At 45.7% G+C, this 21415-nt stretch overlaps 1 protein-coding gene across 1 annotated transcript in view; it reads left to right on the top strand.

Moving 5' to 3' along the window:
- Positions 1 to 21415, top strand: part of LOC147035871 (extracellular calcium-sensing receptor-like) — a 78389-nt gene that overhangs the window by 42756 nt on the left and 14218 nt on the right. The gene's annotated exons all lie outside the window — the stretch shown is intronic.

Raw genomic sequence — 21415 nt, 5'->3', positions numbered from 1 at the left:
TTGAGAAACCCCCCCCCACCCATCCACTTTCTCAACAATCCTCTGGAAGAAATCTTTTCTTTCAAGCTTCTGGGTCTCACTATCTGCCATGATCTTTCCTGGGAAAGTCACATTTCCAACCTCGCCTCCAAAGCCAGTCGCCGACTGGGAATCCTCCATCGTGCAAAGTCCTTCCTCGGCCCTCTTGAGCTCCTGACCACTTACAAAGCTTTTGTCTGTAGCCTGATGGAGTACTGCTCTCCCCTCTGGGCTGGTGCACCTGCCTCCCACCTTTCTCGGCTTCACGCTGTCAAAGCCAGGGCATTTAAGATCATCGGCATCTCCCGCAATGAAGCTGAGTCTTTGGGCCTCACACTCAATCAACACAGGTTGGTTGGTGGTCTTTCTGTCTTCTACCGACTCCTCTCCAGCCTTGCCCCCCTGCTCTCTCTGCGATTTGTCCCCACCACATTTCCACAGGGCGCTCAAGGTCCGCCAACAACCCCCTTCTGGTAAAACTCCCAAAATCACGAATCACTGCTCATCTTCACTCTTTCATTCCTCTTTTTGTTCCCACCTTTGGAATAAACTTCCTCACTCTATTCTTTCCCATTCTTCCCTCCAGGCTTTCAAAACAGCTGTTCACCACCACCTCTTATCTTCCCCCATCCAAATCCTCGATCTTTTCTACCCCCGATAATCCACCCAAGCCCACTTCCTTCAATTCCCCTGCTTTCCTTCCTGAAAGTCCCTGTAATGTCCATCTTCTCTTCGCCATGTTCCCTGTCCCATCCCCATCCCTCTCCCTTCCACAGTTCACCTAATGTGTCTGTTCCCCACTGTTTTGTCCCTTCCACTCCCGCCCCTCTTGTCTCATGCCCCCTTGCTGTGAGTTGTGTGTTAGCTCTCATACGAGCCTCGACAAGGTATACAAAAAAAAAAGTCACCATGTGGGTGGTGGTTGGTTGGTATGGGATAATTGGTCCAGACTTCTTTGAAGATGACCAGGGACGCACTTGCACGGTAAACCAGAGGAACTATCGCGAAGTGATTCAGTAATTCTATCTGCCTGAGTTATGTACTCAGGCCCATAGGAGAAACAACCTGATCAAGATGAGAACCCAGTGGTTCCAGCAGGATGGGGCACCGCCCCATACAGCCAGGGAAACAAGGCATTTTCTCAAACAACATTTTGAGGGCCACTTTATCTCCCTCTACGAAGACGTTGAGTTGTCACCGTATTCCCCTGACTTTACTCCTCCAGACTTCTTGTGCGGGTATCTCAACGACAGGATCTATGGAAACCCAGGACTCAGACTCTTGATCAGCTGAAGGAAAACATCCATGGAGAAATCCAGAACATTCCTCAGGAAACGTTTCCCAAAGTAATGGAGAACATCACAACGCGTTTGCAGACATTGATCGGACAACGTGGAGCCTTCGTCGAACATGTGGTCTCAAAAAAAACGATGATTCTATCCCAAAATTTAAATTTTGGTTGCAATTTTGACATTGGTACAATAAACTTCAACCTTTCAGCTCTCTATCCAGCCATATATCATTTTAAAATATATATGTTGTGACCATCCTCTTTGCAGATGAAAAGTTGTATATTTTTTGGGACACCATGTATTTGTTTTTCGAGATAGGTTGATGGAGTGCAATTAAAAATAAATGTACGACTACAAATGAATGGCCCAACACAAAATATCAGAGTATGGCCTGAAACATAATCACAAGCAGACAAGCCACCCTCAACTATTCCCATCAATTCGGAAATTAATCAAAGAATCAAACAAAATGTGCATTTTATGCTCAATGGCAGTAAAAACTGTGGAGTTGATTCCTCCCAAAAGTTGAGCTCACAAGCTATCCCATGTTCGATTCTTTCCAAATATTCCCCCAAGAGGTTTCTAAATGCTTCAGGCTGTCCAACTGTGGGTAGTTCCCTCCCGGTCATTTACAGCAGGCCTACATCAACTTCTCCTTACAGTAAACTTCGAGTGAAAAATATCATCCTGAAAAAAATTCTGTTACAATAAAACATTCCTCAAACTACGAAATATCTTCATAACCACCTGTCATTTCTTTCAAATATGAGAGGAACCTGAGAAATTTCTTTAAAAGGCCACTTTGCCCTTACAACGATCTCCAGGATATTTTATGTGATAATGGAAACTTAACAACACATATGCTTTAATCGAAAAAAGCATTTCAATCACAGGATAAAAAGATAGCTGAAAACCACTGGAAATTCCAACTCCAACTCAAGCAACAATCACTACTTTAAAGAGTATCGGACATTGTTTGAGGTGCAGTTGAAAAACAACACTTTCAGAAATAATTAAATGAATTATATATATATATATATATATATATATATATATATATATATATATATATATATATATATATATATATATATATATATATATATATATATATATACTGTATATATATATATATACTGTATATATAGTCATATATATATACCAAACTATAGTATATACCATAGTATATATAAACATAGATTTCACTAATATAACTATATATATATATATATATATATATATATATATATATATATATATATATATATATATACTGTATACATACTGTATATATATATATATATATATATACTGTATACATACTGTATATATATATATATATATATATATATATATATATATATATACTGTATATATATATATATATATATATATATATATATATATATATATATATATATATATATATATATATATATATATATATATATATATATATATTGTTGTGGTTGACGAAATTCGCAAACCACCATTCAGGTCCCTTAGGTGAGATATCTCTGTAAGTATATGTGTAGTTAGGCCCAAACCCGTTGTTTAGAGGGAATAAATGTCATTCATTCGGGCTGCGACCCTTCTAGATAGCCGTTTTTCTTTTACTATCTTTATTTTGGACCAGCCGCCATTACTACCATTACTACCACCACCAACCACGTCTCAACGGCCATCACACAACAACCACCAACCGCAATGCTGCTTCACAACAACAGCCACGACCCTTACCGTCACAAATCACCCTCGCAACCATCGCATCACCGTCATTCCCGCACCGCTTGTGGGCACCGATACTGGACTCGTGCAGGGCGCGCACCGAGCAGCGGGTGCAGAAACACCAGCCTTTCCGAAGAAATCGGATCAAAAACGACTCACGCCCACTTCTGTTCCGTCCTATCAGCGAGCATGGGGCGATTTGGCCCCGCCTCCAGGTGCGTCGGAGTAATATCGCTATATGCAGATTCATGGATCAAAAAGCATTCACGCCCACTTTTCCTCTGTCCAATGGGGAGCCAGCCAGAGGTAAAGGGTCGAAGGTGAAGGAGCGAGGCCCCGGGGGCTATAAAGGGCCGCGTTCGCTCGCCAAGAAGGCAGTGGAGAGTTGAGTTGGGAAGAGCCAGTCAAGAGAAGAGTCGGAGAAAGCAGTTGGACGGAGCTGTGGAGAGTTGGAGAGGTGGCGGCGGCGAAGGCAGTCGAGAGGGCGCTCGTGTCAGAGTCGCGGAGCTGCGGAGAGGAGAGGCCGGTAACGCGACCGAGGTCGCGGTGGAGACGCTCGTCGCGGGACCCGAGCCAGGGAGATATCCTCCTTCCCCCGAGCATCAACAACCCCCTCCTGTTTCCCCCCGCGCTGAGATAGTGCGAGAAGGGGGCCCCGTTCCCACCCCATTCCAGACACTGTCCGCGAGGCCCGCGGAGTCGGGGCGCCACCGCCATTTTGCGGCTCATCATCAGACGGGTAGGCCCGACGCGGTCTCGGACCCCAGGCCCGTCTGCCCCCATCATCCTTGAGGGTGGTCCTTTTCTTTTGCTTTGAGTATATGTGTTGTCGGCGCCGTCTGTGAAGTAAAACTGTATAAGTGTTGCCGTGTGCTCGGTAGTCGGTGGCATATCTGCATTGTGTTTTGCTTTTACATTTGCTTTTTGTGTATTATTGTGTGTTTCTTCTTCTTTTACATTTGCTTTTTGTGTAATTGTATATGTGTGCTTTCCGTTCATCGCGAAATAAATGTGCTTTATGTTAAACTGTTTTCCCGTTTCGCTTCGTCTTTTCCTTTATTGAATCTCCATCTTACTTCACGTAAAGGGTTGGTCGTGGGTTAAAACGCCCGATAATTAATCGAACCGTCCAGGTTGATGATAACACCGCTCGGTTATCCCGATAGTATGGAACGGGTCGCTTAAAGTGGCCCGTGTCCGAAGTCGACCTGCGGCGAGGTGCGATCGCCCGGTCTACCCTCCGTGTGGGTACTTAGGTAGGTCGAATTTGGCGAGCAACCCTATCCCACGCGGGGGGCCGATTGGCACGATCGTGGTGAGGCCGAAAGGCCCACCCGTGACTAGTTCCCGGCGTTAGTCCGAGAGGGTCACGACGGGATTGTCCGTCCGGTGGGCAACGTGCCGCGATTCGAGTTACGTGGCCGTTCGCATGCCGGCGGGCGCGAATCACCAACACTGGTGTCAGGTCGTGCGATATAAACTCATCCCCCTCCTCGCGACACTGGTGTCGGAGAACAGGAAAACGGGCTCTCCTGTCTCCAGCTAAATTCACGGGAATCGGTCCAGGGGTGAGAGGAGCGACCCCGATTCCCTCCAAATTACGAGCAAGCTAAATTAACCCTTTACGAGAAATAAGATGGCGTCTCAAGGCGAGCGGGAGCCGGGGGTATTAGAAATGTATACGTGTAGTAATGTAGGATCCATGGTCCAGGATGAAAACCCCGTGCAGCAAATGTTGGTTATGCAGGAACACGAACTCGCCCAACTGAACCCAGAGCCCGAAATAGGTGCGGCCGCGGTGTATGACACCTCCCCTCCCCCTCTCCACCAAAACCCCCCGATCCTTGCCGAAAAGGCTCACCCAAGCGCACCCGACATGGCCCAGCTATGCGCCATGCTGGCGGCAATGACAGCGAGGATGGATACAAACACAAATGAAATGAAAAACGAAATAAAAGGCATGAACAAGCAAATGAACGAAATGAAAACGAAAATGGAAACAAACGCACTCGAAATGAACGAGCTGCGGGTTGAGACGCAGAACATGGGCCAAAGCCTGCAGGCGGGCATGAAGGCAGTAACCAGGGAGCTTAAAATGGCGACTCCACGTGTGGGAGCGAACGAGCTGGGAGGGAGTGCAACGGCTGTCAGGCCCGCAGTGGAGGCGGGTAAGGAGAAAATAATTCGGGGGACGTATTGGGCGAGAAGCGTGACGGAGACGTGCACGAGGGAGATAAGAGACGAGGTGAAAGTAATTGGGAGGGAGAGAAAAGAACAATTAATACGGAAAGCAAGGAGGAGGTAGGCGGAGATCGTGAAAAAGCAAGGAGTGAAAAACAGGGAAGGACGGGAGCGACTTCAGGAGAAAGCAAGGTTGACCTACATAAAGATAAGGGAAACGCCAGAAAGAAGCAGAGACCAATAGACACGAGGAGACGACAGAAAGAATAAAATGTATAGAGACACGGGAGATAGAGGGTGAATTGGATGGGGTTAGAGACGAACACACACACACAGAGGACGATGAGGTTGAGCTGGCGGACCGTGCAGGGACCCGGTGCGAACAGTTGGATGGCCTCCTCCAGGAACGAGGGGAGGGAGTATGCCCCCTTGAAGAGAGTCACGACCAGGTGGGTTCGGTCGTGTCGAGCGAGTTCGGGGGGAGGAGTGCTGCGAACGGGTGCACGGAAAGCTTGAGGGGTATAGAGGCCCCGGAGACCCTTGTGGGGACACGAATCCCCAGTGTGGTTGTCCCTGTGCGTGTGGTGCAAGGTGGGAGTGCGTCCCCGTGTGTGTAAGCGACCCCGTGTGTGAGTGGTGTGGTGGCGATTGTGCCGGAGTACGTGCTTCCCAGCATGCCATGTGTAAAAGGGGCACCGCAAGTGGTAGAGGCCGTGTGTGTGAGTGAAACGGCCAGAATGAGTGAGGCACCGCGGGCGAGTGCCCCCGCGTGTGTGAGTGAAACGGCCAGTATGAGTGAGGCACCGCGGGCGAGTGCCCCCGCGTGTGTGAGTGGTATGGTTTGTGTGAGGGAAATGGCACGAGTGAGTGGAAGGCCGCGAGTGAGTGGAGCCACGTGTGCGAGGGAGGTGGCATGCGTGAGTGAACGGCCGAGTGCAAGGGAGACCATGTGTGTGAGAGAGCGGTATGTAAGGGAGATGTCGGTGGGCATGTGTGAACATGCAGCCGCGTCTCCCGGTGTGAGTTTAATGGTGAGGTGTGTTAGCGTCGTAACACGCAGGTGTGCGTGGGTGGAATGGAGACTACGACGACAATTGAGAGACAAAAGCCGAGTAGCGGCTGTAGTTGTTTCGGGGACCGTGCCGGGTTCACCCAGCAGTGAGCACGAGGTCCGTGCTGTGCAACGCACGAGGACCCCGCGTGCTCGCTTGCGAGAGTGAAGTCCCGGTCCGGAAACGCCAGCGGTGGATTTGCCGATCCCGCGGACGGACAAAGTTTAGGCAGGATTACGGATTTGGACCGGACGGGTTCTCCACGCGATCATGTGTGTTAAGCTCCAACGGGCAAAGCACATGTGTTCGCGTGGGGAAACCCTCGAGACGTGGGGCTTGTGTTTTTTTTATGCGCACGGTGACGTCATGGCTGCACGCGGGGTTGGAATCCGGCAGGAGGGGTATCCCTGCCGGATGGTACCGTCCAAGGAGGGACGAGGAACACGTGCAGCTGCATGACGTCACAGGCAGGTGCAAAGTGCGTGAGCTGTGAGTTGCCGCGCTGGTGCTGCGCATGTGAAAAAAAAAAAAGCAAGCCTAACTTTCGGGTGCACAGGATTCCTGGGCAAGGGGTGGAAGACCCCCTTACCCCGGGCACAGGATGGAAACTAGTTAGGGGGAAGGGTTAGCTTAGTTAGACCGGCTCCATGGGGCAGGGGTAAGTCCTCATGGGGCCCGTGGAATGGATTAGTTAGAGGGATTGTAGCCAGATGTAGGTTGGGTAAATAATTTTTGGGACATTTGAGAACAGTGACAGACTTGTGAATGTGTAGAGGGGACGTAGCTTAGCTACGTAGTGTTAAAAGGAACGTGCTACTAGTTTAAGGGACAACGTGGGAGCACGAGTTAGTTAGGGGAGGTAGTTAGAAGGATGGCAGAGTTCAGCGGTGAGTGTGTTGAAGAGTTGGTGAGTGAAGTGGAAGCATGTGCTTGGTGAGAGAGTGAGGCCAGCGGGTCTGTGTGTATGGAGCGAATGGGGAATGCATGGTGCGATGAGTGATTGGGGGGGAGGAGTGACTCCCGCCCAAGGGACCCCGGGGTCAGTGTAGAGTGAGTTAGGGGGTTAGTTTAATTGAAAAATGGAGGTCGTTTTGTTGTTGGTGTGAATGTAGGCTCGAAACCCATTTGGAGGGGTGCAGGAGCCCTGTTGACAGGCTGGGAGCGTGGCTGCGAAAGGTGAGTATCGCTGAGTGGGTACCCCGGGCACCAGGCTAGTCGGCCGTGGTAGGCCAAGGGCCCATGGGGGGCCGGGATAGCGTAGTGGGCACGGGTGCGCCTGCTTGGTGCGGGGCCCGGGGGCCACAGCCGCGTGGGCAGTGTTGTGGGCACGGGTGACCCTCGGAAAGGGGCCCGGGAAGCCAGCCTGCCACGTGTGCGTTTCAGGGGAGGTGCCATGGGGGGCACTCCCCGGTGTTTAGGGAGCTGGTAGGCTCGGAGGCAGTGTAGTGCCTGGGGGTGCCATAGCTGGAGATTCGGCAGAGGGTCGTGCCTGCCAAGGGGAGCCACGCGTCCCAGCCATGATACCGTGTGAGGGCACGGAGAGAAAATTGGGGGGGGGGGGCGAGGCCCGAAATTGTGAGGACACCAACACAGGCGATGGAAATCTGTGTTGTTAGAACCAATAGTTTAAGCGAGAGGCGCTTGTTGAAAGCCCCGGGGTAGTTTAACAGGTTAATGGTTAGGGTAGATTAGGAAGTGTACCCCTCCGCACCATCCATCCCCTCGCTCTTGTTGTGGGCCGCTGGACCCACTTTGGGTTAGATCGCTGAAGTCTGGGGAGGCCATTCTGAGGCTTCGTTGGGCCTCGACACAGGACGCTAGCTCTCCCTTGTTCGCCTCCGGGAAGGGAACGTAGGGGTTGGGAGTAGGCTAGGTGACAGGATAGGTTAGCCGAACAAGGACAGTAAAGGGGGTTAGGGGACGATTTATAGTGGGGAAGTAAAAATAAAAAAATAAGTTGGGGCTAAATTGGGGTTTGACAAATTAAGGGAGTGGGTATAGACAGTGACAGACAAAGGCGATAGGTTGGGAGGGAGACCGTAGGGTAGGTCCGAGCCCGCCTTCCGAGTGGCCAGCACCACCGCACTCCCTCCACCAACCTCCACTGAACGGCGAAGGCTGGCCAGCTTCATCGGCAGCTGTTGTTTTGCTGCAAGGCCTGTGCCGGCTGGATCGTCTGCAGCTGCTGTGCTGCAAGGCCTGTGCCGGCCGGATCGTCTGCAGCTGTTTTCTGCAGGGCCTGTGCCAGCCGGTTCGTCTGCCGGCTGTGTTTGCCTGCAGCGGCCTTCGTCTGCCGGCTGTGTTTGCCTGCAGCGGCCTTCTTCTGCGGGCTGTGTTTGCATGATCACCTTTGCCATGCCATGCCCACTGCCCCTGTTCACCAGCCCCGTGCAATTTTGCTTTGCCCCCCCCCCCTTGTTCATTGCCATGTGCGCCAGGATCAGAAAGCAACAGTTTGCAAGCTGTGAGAACTGCGCTGTTGGCAGCTACAACACGGGCCTGCAGTGGCGGCCTGTGCACCATGTTTGTGTCCATCCATCCATCCGTTGTGTTCATTGCGTGTGCCACTTGAGCTGGCACGGAGACTGCGTTTGTGCAGTCCATGCACCGTTGTGGTTCACTGCGTTCAGTTTAAAAAGGGAAGGCCTTGGACTGTGTGTGAGCAGCCGGCCACGTTCCCTGTCACCTGCATTGTTTGAGCCAGAGACCGCATGCGAGCAGCCTGGCTCCCTGCTAACTGCTTTCTTTTTGCAGAGTTCATTGATCCTGGGCCATGGTTTAGTGTAAAATTTGTAAGTTAAGTTAAGATGTACTGTACATATGAGTGCGCCCCCGGCATGTCTGTCTTAGCGCCGGCAATTTTATTTAAGTCGTCTGTGTGAGTGACTTTGTTTCGGTAGTTACTCAGCCCTCAGGTTATTTATTTTGGGGACACGAATACCATGAATGTCGCACTCAGGGATCCGTAGGTAAAATGTACTAGGGGAGAACTACACATGATGGCACACGAAAATTTGACGACTCGGGACGAGTCTGTAAAAAGGGGAGGGGGTAGTGTTGTGGTTGACGAAATTCGCAAACCACCATTCAGGTCCCTTAGGTGAGATATCTCTGTAAGTATATGTGTAGTTAGGCCCAAACCCATTGTTTAGAGGGAATAAATGTCATTCATTCGGGCTGCGACCCTTCTAGATAGCCGTTTTTCTTTTACTATCTTTATTTTGGACCAGCCACCATTACTACCATTACTACCACCACCAACCACATCTCAACGGCCATCACACAACAACCACCAACCGCAACGCCGCTTCACAACAACAGCCATGACCCTTACCATCACAACTCGCCCTCGCAACCATCGCATCACCGTCATTCCCACGCCGCTTGTGGGCACCGATACTGGACTCGTGCAGGGCGCGCACCGAGCAGCGGGTGCAGAAACACCAGCCTTTCTGAAGAAATCGGATCAAAAACGACTCACGCCCACTTCTGTTCCGTCCTATCAGCGAGCTTGGGGCGATTTGGCCCCGCCTCCAGGTGCGTCGGAGTAATATCGCTATATGCAGATTCATGGATCAAAAAGCATTCACGCCCACTTTTCCTCTGTCCAATGGGGAGCCAGCCAGAGGTAAAGGGTCGAAGGTGAAGGAGCGAGGCCCCGGGGGCTATAAAGGGCTGCGTTCGCTCGCCAAGAAGGCAGTGGAGAGTTGAGTTGGGAAGAGCCAGTCAAGAGAAGAGTCGGAGAAAGCAGTTGGACGGAGCTGTGGAGAGTTGGAGAGGTGGGGGGGGGGAAGGCAGGCGAGAGGGCGCCGTGCTGTGAGTCGGGGAGCTGCGGAGAGGAGAGGCCGGTAACGCGACCGAGGTCGCGGTGGAGACGCTCGTCGCGGGACCCGAGCCAGGGAGATATCCTCCTTCCCCCGAGCATCAACAACCCCCTCCTGTTTCCCCCCGCGCTGAGATAGTGCGAGAAGGGGGCCCCGTTCCCACCCCATTACAGACACTGTCCGCGAAGCCCGCGGAGTCGGGGCGCCACCGCCATTTTGCGGCTCATCATCAGACGGGTAGGCCCGACGCGGTCTCGGCCCCAGGCCCGTCTGCCCCCCCCTCATAGTGGAGGGTGGTCCCTTTTTCTTTTGCTTTGAGTATTTGTGTTGTCGGCGCCGTCTGTGAAGTAAAACTGTATAAGTGTTGCCGTGTGCTCGGTAGTCGATGGTAGATCTGCATTGTGTTTTGCTTTTACATTTGCTTTTTGTGCATTATTGTGTGTTTCTTCTTCTTTTACATTTGCTTTTGGTGTATAATTGTATATGTGTGGTATCCGTGTGCCATCGCGAAATAAATGTGCTTTATGTTGAACTGTTTTTCCCATTTCGCTTCGTCTTTTCCTTTGTTGAATCTCCATCTTACTTCACGTAAAGGGTTGGTCGTGGGCTAAAACGCCCGATAATTAATCGAACCATCCAGGTTGACGATAACACCGCTCGGTTATCCCGATAGTATGGAACGGGTCGCTTAAAGTGGCCCGTGTCCGGAGTCGACCTGCGGCGAGGTGCGATCGCCCGGTCTACCCTCCGTGTGGGTACTTAGGTAGGTCGAATTTGGCGAGCAACCCTATCCCACGCGGGGGGCCGATTGGCACGATCGTGGTGAGGCCGAAAGGCCCACCCGTGACTAGTTCCCGGCGTTAGTCCGAGAGGGTCACGACGGGATTGTCCGTCCGGTGGGCGACGTGCCGCGATTCGAGTTACGTGGCCGTTCGCACGCCGGCGGGCGCGAATCCGCAACAATATATATATATATATATATATATATATATATATATATATATATATATATATATATATATATATATATATATATATATATATATATATATATATATATATATATATATATATATATATATATATATATATATATATATACATACAGATAGATGAGAAGCTTGGTGAGGTGGTGAAGCTGTGAAACCTTGACTCAGTCCAGGAGGCCGTGAAGACTATATGCCTGTTAATCACATCCTGTTTGAATGTTAATTCACCAAGATACTTTAGACCCATTAGACCCAAAATACTTCAAGGACCCAAAAGACTCTGAAAATCTCAAAGTCCCTGAAGATCCAAAACGACATGAAGTGCAATCTGGGGGGGGGGGGTGCAGTGTCCTGCCAGAGGAAACTGTTATTGCGAATCAGTGATGCTCTTTTGTGCATCCAAAGGGGACGAGATAGAGGGGTGGAAAGAGAGAGAGAGGAGAGAAGATGTTTGAGGCTTGAGGCAAAATATTCCTTCCCAAGTTGTGAATCGGTCTGTGAGTGTAGCATGTACCTCCTTTGGACGCTCTGCTTGAGTGTTCCCACCTCAAGAGTCGGAACGTTATCTCCTGCTTAGATACTTTGCTGGGGCTCGTGGAAATGTGTGCTCTGCACTGGTTCCAGAAGTACGTCTGTCGCACACCAACCCTGAGTGTAGATGCAGCGACAGGCAGACAATAAGGAGCAGTGAAGAAAAGGGCGGAGTAGAGGGTGAGGCAGGCAGACAAGAAAGAGGGCGAGGCAGGCAGGCCAAAAAGTTGGTGAAGCAGGCAGGTGCAAAAGAGGGTGAGGAAGGTAGGTGAAAAAGAAGACAGACAGCTTTGTGATCCGCCTTTTATAAGCCCCGGTGAAGGGTGGGGTGACGATGCTCCGTGACCCAAATCAAGCTTCCCTATTGGGCCACGGTGGTCCTACCCATGCCCTGCCAGGTTCCTGGGGCCGGAAGCGGTCTCATTCACACATCTGGCGCGACCTGGCAGGAAGCTCCATACCAAACTCCTGGACCGCTCTTCCTGCGACCCCCATCCCGTGCAGCCCGTCCTGCCATGTTCTGGTAACTGGACAAGGACCGTAACAATCCCGTGTGCCCATTTGGGGCATCGCTTGCAAGATGTGGTTGGTGTTGTTAACGTGCTTGGCTTGTCCCCGCATCACGCGGTCACGAGTAAAAAGAGCCGCATAGCACGCCTCTGTTTAGTGGTGAATTGCATCAATACAGAGGTACTAGGCGGCGCAGGATAATTTTTCCCATGTGCGTGAGATGTTCGTGGGCGAAGGTTGAGCAAGGTGAGACACTATTGTAAATTGGCGCACAGATTTGAATGAAAGGGCATGCCATGCATGCGCTGGGCAGCATCTTTGTTCTTGTTGTGATTCTTTCACGGTTAGCTACGCGGGTGCTGTTATTCATAACGTGTGTGTTTGCTTGCTTTCTTGATTTGATTTGTATCATGGATAAAAGGAAAGTGTTAAAATGGAAATCAGGATGGAATGGAAGATAGAGATATAATTGGACCTAGCTATAAGACCCATGCAACGCACTTTGTCCCGTTAACCCAGGAAACATGAGGGGACGATCTGACTGCACGAAAACTCACAAAATAACTGCCTGGGGAGCACTGTATGTTCCATGCCATTGCCGTGGAGGCATGCAGTTTGCAAAACCGCAACTATATCATATATAAATCACCCTTATTCTCCATACGGAGCACTTCCTATGTGGCAAGTTTCTACTTTTTTTCTTGGTGTAGTTTCGGAGATACAGAGGTTGAAAGATTTTTTATTTTGCCTTCGGGTGCAATTACCTTCGAGGCAGGCGGTTTTGCAGAACAGCAATAATATATTTATGCATATATTGCATATGGATATATATATATATATATATATATATATATATATATATATATATATATATATATATATATATATATGTATATATTAGGGTGCTTTTAGCTACTATGATAAAAATTCAAATTTGCAATAGAAGTTTGCAGAACCTTCCAAATGGTGAGGTTTCATGAAAAACTAAAATCTTTCAAGTTTTATTAAGATTAAATAATATTTAGGACTTGCACAGGTACTTGACATCCTTCTCCATTAGTACAACATGGCTAAATTAAAATGAAAATCTCTTTTGATGAAAACAATTAAGAAAAATTATCCTGAAAAGTAAATAAGCTACTATGTATGTATGTATATATATATATATATATATATATATATATATATATATATATATATATATATATATATATATATATATATATATATATATATATATATACATATATATATATATATATATATATATATATATATATATATATATATATATATATATTTGGCCCTTTATAAAATCAAAGTTTCCTTTGAGGCCTTTGGCTATTTCCGTCGGTCATCCTCCATCACTTGAACAAGGTACTGCACTTGAGCTTCATCTCTTGTTCGACCAGCTTTCGTGAAATCTTGGATGAGGGCGACGCCTCTTTCGGCGGTATCATTCACGACGTTCAAAGAGTCAACCCTCTGCTTTGCTTTGACGTAGGATTCAAAGCTCTTCGAGTTTGATGGATCCTTTTCCTCGAGAAAGTCTTCTGGCAGCTCGAGGAGCGTAAACAGATTTTTAGTTTGGGAGGAGCAGAGGTCAGACAGCTTCTTTCCCTCTGGATTGGGAAGCCAGACTCGTCGAGATGGATCCTCTGAACCCTCCACGTCCTTCATGTTTATTACCATGGCGATCTTTTCTGACGAATCTAAGTTGTCATCAAAGAGTGCAACGCCGACGTTAATTTCGCTCAGGTACCACAGATGGCGGCTCATTGTTTTGTATGCAGCATGATTCAAGGAATGGAGGGCTTGAAGGAGCTGGAGGTCATTCTTTGGCGCGGAAGGAGCATTTCGAGCGTCGAACCAGGCCCTGATATAGTGCTTAGCAACAAAAAGACAGACCTGCTTGATCCCTCTAAACAGGCGTTCTGTGCGACATGTACTGCGGGATGATGACGCGCGTTTAGTGAGAAAATCCGAGAACTGCCCTTGAAACATCCAGATCTTGAAGCAGTAAATTGTACGAGCCATCCAACGCACTCGGTGAACGGCGCCAGGTGCCCTGAATGTTGGAACCTGATGTCCAGAAGGGACGCCTCCAAGGAAAATGATCGTCAGTTGGAGAAGTTCTTTGTGGTCGTCTCGGGGATGCTTCTGCTTCAGAAGCTCTTGGGCATGCTGAATGACAGAATTGGCCCATGGATGGATATCGGTGGCTGTGCTTGCATCATCATCAGCAGCAGTCAAGTACTGCGTGAAATTAAAATGGAGCCAGCAGTCCTGGAAGGTTTGGAATAAGGTGATGTCTGGCCCTCGGGATGCTTCATCGACCAAAGAAGAGTAAATTGCTTCCAAAACAAATTCTAAGACATGGTGCCGACACGCAAAATAAAGAAGTTGATGATCAAGGATGTATTCAATACGAACACAGACCCCACCCTGGATTCCAGTATTAACAGCTGTCATGTCAAAACACATCCCTTTGACACGTCCAATCAGGTTCCACTCCTTAACTGTTGAAAAGATGACCACGGCTGTTTCTTCCGCCTTGGAGTCTTTCAGCATCGGAATTGCCAGGATTTTTGACACACCATTCCCAGTGACCAGAATTGGCAGCCTGTCAACTTTGTCTCTTCCAGTTAGGTCTGGCATCAGCTTGGAATCCCAGTGGACTACCAGGGGTGTGTCAACCTTAAAGCTCTGCTTTATCTCTTCAGCGCATTGCTTCCAGTGCTTAACACGAGCGGCACGAATGGCACTTGGACTGAGAGAAAGTTTATTGATGTCTTGTCCCAATTGCTTGGCAAATGGAATAAGAACCCGACTTGCAGAACGATCGCTAAGGAGAGTTCTATCCAGGGCCTCAGTTACTTCAGATGTTAATCCAGTTGTCCTACGTTTTCTCTTCGGAGGCTGGGAATCACAGGTGGTTGGATGGATGGAAGAAGATGGTTGTCGAATTGGACTAGATTCAGTAGAGCTGGAGGAGGAGGAAGACTGGTGGTTGGCTGTTTCAGAAGTTGCGGCCATCTCCAAAAGCGCCTTGTGTTTCCTCTTTTTCTCTTCATCCTTACGTTTCATAATTTTCTCTGAAGTCCTGGCAGTCTTGTAGTCAAGACTCGCGATCTTTCCTGGACGCCCCTTTTCATGCTGAGAAGCAAGAAACTCCTTGTCCTCATCGATTTTTATAAGATTCATAGCATCAGCGTGAGCTATGTCAAACAGCTCATCCAGGTCGGCCTTGAAATTGTCTTGTTTCTCTATGTTGGTAGCAGTCTTCCGATTGATGCTTTTCTTTAAACCCTGCCACGTTGTGTGTAATTTTCGCACATGGACTACTACATCAGGAAGGTGCTTAGTAGGAATCCCCTCTGTGGACCAGATGTTCATTAGCTCTAATGATGTTTGATTCACACTTGCAGTTAGGGTCTCATTCATTTCCACATGAAGGAACATCAAAAAGCGGAGAACTTCGGCCTTAGAAGGAAGCTTCTGGCCAGGAAGTGTTGGATTAGGGGATCCAATCAGCCAAATTGCCTTTTTCGATCTAGTTCTGGAGGCCATTACCCCCAAAATATGCAGAAATTTCTGGTCTGAAAAAAAGATAAAAACATCATGGTGAAGTGGGAAATGTTACAGAGTAGTAAGTACACATTGAAAAGTTACAAGTTTTTGCCAAGCTTGCGCGTTAATTCATGCACGCATGAAGAAAGGCTCTGCTCACTGCTGTGCAATTGCGCAACTTTCAACAAGAAAACTTTCCGTTTCCGAAATTTGGACTGAGTTGGGACTTCATTATTTTTCGATTTTGCAATTTATGAGCTGATTTTCATTTCTTCACATCAATATTTAATATCATTTTAATGCATTTAATTATACGAATATATTAATTAAACCCTCAAACCAGTAAATTCAGATGATATCAAAATAAACTTTTAATTGATCTGCGAAAAGAGGAAAAAAATCATTTTTGGCAGTTTTTGATGCCTTTTGTGCAACTTTGCATCGCTTGTGCAAGTTCAAGAACATGACTCAAGAAAAAAATATTTTAACACAATGATTTCTAGTAGGAAACTCACTGAATGGCGGGTTCTGCGCATTAAAATAAAAACTTTCATTTTTTAGAAGCATATATATATATATATATATATATATATATATATATATATATATATATATATATATATATATATATATATATATATATATATATATATATATATATGTATATATATATATGAGCCTGGTGTTGGCGCAGTGGTTAGGGCAGCGGCTTGAGACTCCAAAAGGTCCTGAGTTCAAGCCCCGTTGGGCCACTGAATTTATACACCAGGGGGTTGACTCAGCCTGTCATCCTTCCGAGGTCGGCGAAATGAGTACCAGTATACTGGGCCGGTGTATACCCCGGTTAAAATAGGTGTACCATATCCCTGTGTCGTAAGAGGCAACCAGGGTTGCATCAGGAAGGGCATCCGGCATAAAACATGTGCCAAATCACTATGTGGATCATACGGATGATCCGTTGTGGCGACCCCTAATGGGATCAGCCGAAAGAAGAAGAAGAGGAGATATGATATTATAATAATATATATATATATATATATATATATGTATGTATGTATATATATGTATATGTATATGTATGTATATGTATATATATATGTATATATATATATATATATATGTATATATATATATATATATATATATATATATATATATATATATATATATATATATATATATATATATATATATATATATATATATATATTTATAGTTACGGGCTGGGATTTGAGGCTTACCACTAGGGGTAACACTCAAGTTCCTCCAAAACTCCTGGACATGAGGCCACCAATCACGGATAGTAACCACAAATGCCAATTGGTACTGCCAGCCCTGGCAGGGTTTCACTACTTCAGGTGTTACCACACCTTTGGACAATTGCCACAGGTGGGTTTCATACACTCAACACACACCTGGATTACTGCTGAATGATATACAGTGTGTGTGCACTGGCTAACCAGAGCAAATCGATGGGGTACAATTTCCCAGCTAACACTGACATGTGGAATACGCTGCATCAATGGAGGAAAATTCACGACAAGCTGGATGCATTTACAATTCTGTTTAAGCAATTTATTACAAGCTCGGGTGAGGAAAAGTATGTGACACAATGATCAAAAGTTTTAATGCAAAAGCAATATTCGTACAGCATGGGAAAGCAAGGATTGGTGAGCTGCGGCAAAAGCAAATACAATTGTACATTGTACAAAAAGAAAGACAGAGCAGAGCTAATCCGTCATAAAAACTTACACATTCTTCACTGATATTAGCAACACAGGAGTCATCAGAATCATTCCTGAGGAAATTAGAAAGCAAGAAAGAGATACAAAGTTTGAGGTGGTTGCCACCTCTTTTTACTAGGCACTGTCGATGGAGCAATGCAAATTCAGTTGCTGAGGAGCAAGAAGGGGTGGGGGGGGGAACACTAAGGGTGTTTATGATGCGTGGTCAGAGGATGGCAGGGTGAGGGGTGCGTTGATTGGCAGATGATGTGTAAAGAGGAAGATGTAAAATATGTGGATTATTAAGCCCGGGCAATTGTTGATTCGCTTTTACTGCATCCTCAGTGGATGAGATGAAAACATAGAAAAGAACATGCGAGAAGATAGGCTTAACAAGGAAGTGTAACTGTACTGTCTATCCTGTCTAACTGTGCTTCGTCTGGCATCTAGCTCATTCACTCGGTTGTTCACTCCATTCCATTCTGCTTGCTCCATGCGCTTCACCAAGCTTCAATGTCTTCTGACATGCTCGCTCTGTTCCACCTCTTTCAACCAAGCCAATAAATCACGTGAACCACGAGCCAGCCATGAGGGAGCTACGAGCGAACTCTTTGTGCGAGACATTGGCTCTTTTTAGTTACTTAGCAAAGGAGTAGGCCAAAGGTGGATCAGGATGAGCTGCAGGAGTTTTCCAGCACTTCCATTGTTGAATGGACCGTTAATCTGGTGCTCATAGATTTATTGATATAATCTTATCCACCTGGCTTTAATTGATGAGGTGAGAGCCAAATTGTTATTTTCGAGATACGAGTGGGTCTATATATATATATATATATATATATATATATATATATATATATATATATATATATATATATATATATATATATATGTATATATATATATATATGTATGTATATATATATGTATATATGTATATATATATGTATATATATATATATGTATATATATATATATATATATATATATATATATATATATATATATATATGTATATGTATATATATATATATATATATATATATATATATATATATATATATATATATATATATATATATATATATATGTATATATATATATATATGTGTATATATATATATGTGTATATATATATATATATATATATATATATATATATATATATATATATATGTATATATATATATGTATATGTATATGTATGTATATATATATATATATATATATATATATATGTATATATGTATATATGTATATGTATGTATATATATATGTATATATATATATATATATTAAAGACCCACCCACATTTCTCACCTGTGAATGGAGGGAATAGCCAATCATCTATCAACTAATCACCTAATCCCAGGTGTCTAGGATTATATAAATAATTGACACCTCCCACACTCCTCTTGCCAAAAAAGCTGCATAAAGCAACCAAAGAAGGCCAACACAAGGTAGTGCTTTGCTCTTTCAAACGCTTCCCAGAGTTCCTCCACAGCTAAAAGATATTAACACATAGTACACACATGAGAATCCCAATGCAATACCCACCTCAGCTGTCAAAATGGTTTCATCGCTTATTGGTGAATCAACAGTGATAGCGCAGACAGCAAAGGATACCAATGAGGCTCCTAAGCGACGAAACAGGTCCGGCAGCTGAGGCGGTGTGCAGCATTGGGATTCTTTTTTGTGAACTATGTGTGAACGTCTTTATCATTGTGGAGTAAAGGCCCGGTCACACCTTGACGTTTTAGCCAACGTATGCCGATTTTTGAATTTTTTTTCTAAAATGCTGGCACACGTTGGATACGTTATGGGTAAGTTTTGATAACATTGAGAGTACACTGAAAAACACTGCCATACGTCGTTGTACGCTGGCTTTAAACGTTGTACTTTTTGGTTGTCCTCAAATTTTTTCATGCTTGAAATTTCATGACGTATGCCGGCGTATGACTCACACGTTCCGCTACGCTGGCCACAAGTTGTATGCACGGTCTGCGATCGTTGACAGACATCAACACATGCTACTTGTAAGTTAATCATAAGTTGAGACACGCCGAGGTAATGTTTAGCGTACCCGAAACTTATTTCTAACCTATGATTAACGTGTTGTTGGCACGTTACGCGATCGTTGCCACACATCGACAGACGTTACTTTTAAGTTACTTATAGGCTGAAAGACGTCGGTATAATGGATCGTCCTTGCGTCAGCGTCCACGGCCACGGCCAGGACACTTATTTGCAGCATTCTTCAAACTTTTCTTCGGCATGACGAGGATGTTCACACTTCGATGTCTAGCTTGGCTATGATTCCAATTGTCCATCGGCAGCGTCTATTTAAAATAGTCGAGTTGGAGCGTTTTAACACGTTCAGAAGAAACGCTTCAAATTTCAAAACCCCAGCGTCAAAAAACAAAGGCGAGTGACAGCAATTTAAATCGTTCATTGTAAACAATGAAAATAGCTGAGTGGTACCGTTTAAAAGTCGTTGAGTGCAAAAAAAATCCAATTGTTGAGCGCAAGCATCTACTTTCAATAGTGGAGATGCAGCCATTTAAATGGTTGAGTTTATCATTTAAATCGTTAAATCGTTAAACGCAAGGACGATCCATCATAACCCACACCCTCCCCCTCACACTCACCTACTACTGCCAACATGAACAAACTACTACTAATACTAATACTGATACTGATACTGTTACTGCTGGCATGGACATCGACTCAAAAAGGACTCGAAAACACTGTTGGGTTCCCCTTTTATGAGCAGCATTTTTATATACCAATTCCCAAAACTGCTGGGAACACGTCTTTATATGGCAGTTGTAAGCTAGAAACACGTTCATTTATTTTTTTTGTCGACCGGAAGACGTCATTGGAATACGTCTACATACGTCGATGTGTGTTGGGACTACGTAAAGAATTGGTTCAAAGCACGTCAAACATAAGTTATAAATAAGTTTCGCGTAAAAAAGACATTACCGCGACCTGTTTCGACTTATGAGTAGCTTATAAGTAGCCTTTATGGACGTGTGTAAAACTTATCCCCATCGCATGCGGAACGTGTGTCATACGCCGAGTACGTCGTAAAATTTTGAACATGTTTAAAATTTCTTGACGTACTCTACTTACTACGACGTATGATAGCGTACTTTAGCATTGTACTCACGTATACCAAACTTACTCATACCGTATTTGACGTGCTCCAACGTTTTAGACACATTTTTCTGAGGTTGGCATACGCTGGCAAGATCGCCAAGGTGTGACCGCGATGTTGACACTTCCATTTCTACGGCAGTTATGATTCGAATCGTTGTGCGTCAGCCTTTTAATAGGCTACATCATGACATCGTCGGCGATGCATGCAACGCGCTATGCCTAAGTTAGACTATCGTTGGGCATCGGTTGTGTAGGCCGACAACAGGCTCAGCATTCGTTGGTATAAGTTATCTATAACACAACGAAACGTTCTGTGTCCGTTACCAATGCGTTATACATAAGACCAAGTCGCTATGAATACGTCCGAATCTTTAAAAAAAAAACATCAAAAGTTCAATGTAAGCCAGCGTTTTAGATACATTTTAATATGTTGCCATCGCTGGCTAAAACGTCAAGGTGTGACCGGGCCTTAACTCTGGGAAGGGTTTGAAACAGCAAATCGCTTACCTTGCGTCAGCCTTCTTGGGTTACTTTATGCAGCTTATTTGGCTTTAGGACTGTGGGAGCTGTCAAATATATATATATTACAGTAGTTCAAGGAGACCTTCATCCTACATTGGAATGAAACACCTCTTAATTGTTTTAAGCAGCTAAAAATCCACGTCATACAACCATTTGCTTCAGTGGCTCAAATCAGCATTTTGTACCTGTCGTGCATCCCTTATCTTTCGGCATTCATCATCTATCGATTTAATAAGGTTACTGAAATCCTACAATGGATGACTTGCGAGCTCAACTGCACACTGATGATGGATGATTCGCCAAATATTTGTC

The sequence above is a fragment of the Eptatretus burgeri genome, chromosome 1 (genome assembly GCF_056783735.1).
Source record: "Eptatretus burgeri isolate ZD-2024b chromosome 1, Ebu_testis_v1, whole genome shotgun sequence".
Taxonomy (NCBI): domain Eukaryota; kingdom Metazoa; phylum Chordata; class Myxini; order Myxiniformes; family Myxinidae; genus Eptatretus; species Eptatretus burgeri.
Note: the sequence above shows the minus strand (reverse complement) of the source record. Positions and strands in the feature narration are given on the sequence as shown.